Below are 3,284 nucleotides of genomic sequence, written 5' to 3'. Positions count from 1 at the left end.
TATATATATATATATATATATATATATGGTGAGCATCTTTCACCTTCCGTCTACCAAATCCACTCCCAAGGTTTTGACTGGCTCAGGACTATAGTAGAAGATAACTGCCTAAGTTGCCACGTAACGCAGTGGTTCCCAATCCAGAACTATAAATTCGGGAAGCATACTTCTTACCACAAAACCTTGCCTGCGCCACAATAGACAATAAAAGGAATAAATGACAAAATAATGTTCATATCAAAGAAATAAATCACATATACCTTGTAGCTGTTATTGCGTAGTCGATGTAGTTCAACAGCTGATGTCTTAGTTTATGTTATGTCAGGAAGAATACGATGCTGATATTGTTCGTGTTAGGTTTGCTTCTGACTGTAATGCTGATATCGGTTTGGAAGTGCTTTTGAAGATTATGAATGTAGCCCCTTTCTTCACAATCAATACATTTGCCGAAAATAGTAATTTTATTGGGAAGTAGAAGCAATAATTATGGTTGCTGTGTATTGCAACCAGGATGCGGAAGGGATCTCTGTAATGTCTATAAAAAAGTGTAACGGTTAGATATACATCCGAAAGTGTTATTTTTTGTAACATTTGCAAAACTTTTTCTCGAATCTTTAGCCATATTTTGTTAGTATTTCTTCCTTATTAAATCCTTGAATTCTTTGGAACTTTATCGTGTAAATAATCCTTAGTTATCCTCCAGTTAAAATACACACCTGACAGTTATCACATCCATATTAGTTAAGGCGGTGGAGGCGCAATGGCCCAGTGGTTAGGGCAGCGGACTCGCGGCTTCAATTCCCAGACCGGGCGCTGTGAGTGCTTATTGAGCGAAAACACCTAGAGCTCCACGAGACTCCGGCAGGGGTTGGTGGCGAACCCTGCCGCACTCTTCCACCATAACTTTCTTTCTGTTGTGCCTGTAATTCAAGGGGTCAGCCTTGTCACACTGTGTCTGTGGAGTGCTCAGCCACTTGCACGTTAATTTCTCGATCAGGCTGTTCCGTTGATCGGATCAACAAGAACCCTCGTCGTCGTAAGCGACGGAGTGCCAACAACAATTAGTTAACGCCAAAGGAAACAACCGATTACATACATGATTATCCCTTCTTTTACATCGAGTGTGTGTGAGTGTGAGTGTTTGTACGTGTGTGCATGTGTGTATGCGTGTGGCTGCTCAGTTACGCTTATTTATGCATATAAAACTTAAATTTTGCAACATCACGCTATAATTCTGCAAAAGTTTGATTTTATTGTCTGTAGCAAGATACCTTACATCGGAAATCCGCATTAAATAACAATTAATTGCATATTTGTGAACTACGATATTTGTCTTCGAAACACTGTAATTTCCTTAGAAAAGGGTCAACATTACAATAAAGTTCAATTTAGATTATTTTAAGCACTCATTTATGCATGTGATATCCCCCATGTGTGCGTCTGCGGACGCTTTAACTGAAAGTGTATGTGAGAATCCATAGAAAAATAATAGCCTCATTAATTATTATATTTAACAAGACAAATGGAGTTATAAAAGGTCCCAAATATTTATAAATCATGATTTATCGATTCATCCATCTAAAGAGGATTCCTGAGAGCATCGATTACAAATAGCAAATTTTAGTTGCAGACTATTTCCGGAAATTAATTAATTTTACAAATATTTTTGAAATCTTGAATCTAATTAGTTAATATCTGCGTTTTGTGCTTTTAGTATTTTGAGATTGTAGTGTATACAGTACTATGTTGACATATTAATGCGATGACTTTTAAGAACAATTAATATTACGCAAATATCAACGCCGAAAAGCGAACTTTGAAAACAAAAGAGCAATAAAAACACCTGCTAACCGTTGGGCTTTACTGATTTATATTATATTATCACTAGGAAATTTTGGAATCGTAGTAGTTGTCTAATTACATTAATTAAGTAGTTAATTACCGTATTATTCGGAATTCGATTGCTAATTACTATCTTAATTGAAATATATTCGAACATATCGTCAACAGATTATTGGTGAGTTATCACTTTGTCTCTGAGTGTGCATGTTGTTATTATGTTTAATGTAGTGTAGCAGTATTGCTGTAATGCTGTTCCGTAAGTTTTCAAATGATATTAGGAAATGAGTGCTGCAGCAGCTGGAGAAAAATTACCGCAAATATGTTCGAGTAGGCGTATAATCAAAACGTTCCTTTCAGCCACAGTTTTAAAGTCTCTTTGTATACTATAGACTACATTATTGAAAGTGAAAGTGCGTAGATAAGTGGACGGAGTGCTGTGTTCACCATAGTTAGGCCGTGGGTTCGACTCTCGGACCAGGAAATACCATGCATTCTTAAGCATGAGAATGAGCATGCCTGGCACTTGATGGTTAACTCTGAAACAGAATGGCATTTGATTTAAAAGAGACTATTGTAATATCAGTCTTGATAGTCCAGATATATCGCAGCCACATCAGACTGTCTTCGTTGGGTTGTTTTCAGAGAGGGAAAGAGAGAGAGAGAGAGAGAGAAAGAGAGATAGAGAGAGGGTTAGAGAGAAAGAGAGAGAGAGAGAGAGAGAGAGAGAGAGAGAGAGAGAGAGAGAGAGAGAGAGAGAGAGAGAGAGAGAGAGAGCGTTTATGCAATGTGTCGTTTCATTTTTCTAAAACATAAGTCCTACTTCTATCACCGCAGTGCAACTCAATGCCTTAAAATTATCAATATTTAAATACAGAGAATTCTGTATAATTTCTGGAAAACTGCTTTATGGTGTAGAGGTTTTCTGTTAACGAGTTACATTGTGGGAGTTAAGTAATAATCTTTCGTTGTATGTTGAGTTCTACTAAAGTGAGGTCTACATATTTCGTTTTGATTACGTTCCACAGACCTTGTGTTTTCATGAGAGAGGCGAGGAAAATCAAGATTTACAATACTTACCCCTTCCCATCATAAATTTCTTTCGTTCTAAACTGCAAACAGAGAAAATGGCAGAACCTGTGACTTAAAACAAAATATGACAAGAGATCAAGATCAGTCCATATCTTCAAGCCTTCACAGAACTCATTGGACTGCACAGATGCTAGGGCACAAACTTGTTTAGTCTAAAAGCTCGAATTTTTTTTTGTTTGGTACTTATTCTTTGAAGCAGCTAAAGTGGCAAGAAGTTTGTTACCCTGTTGCAGTAACGCGACGAAAATTTTTATAATCTATGAAAGAGAGGAAAGACAGTTTTGATAGGGTCTCTGCATTTTAAATGTCTAAAGGCGGTGCTCCAGCATGGCCGCAGTCAAATGACTGAAACA

Source organism: Octopus bimaculoides, chromosome 9 (assembly GCF_001194135.2).
Source record: "Octopus bimaculoides isolate UCB-OBI-ISO-001 chromosome 9, ASM119413v2, whole genome shotgun sequence".
NCBI lineage: Eukaryota > Metazoa > Mollusca > Cephalopoda > Octopoda > Octopodidae > Octopus > Octopus bimaculoides.
Note: the sequence above shows the minus strand (reverse complement) of the source record.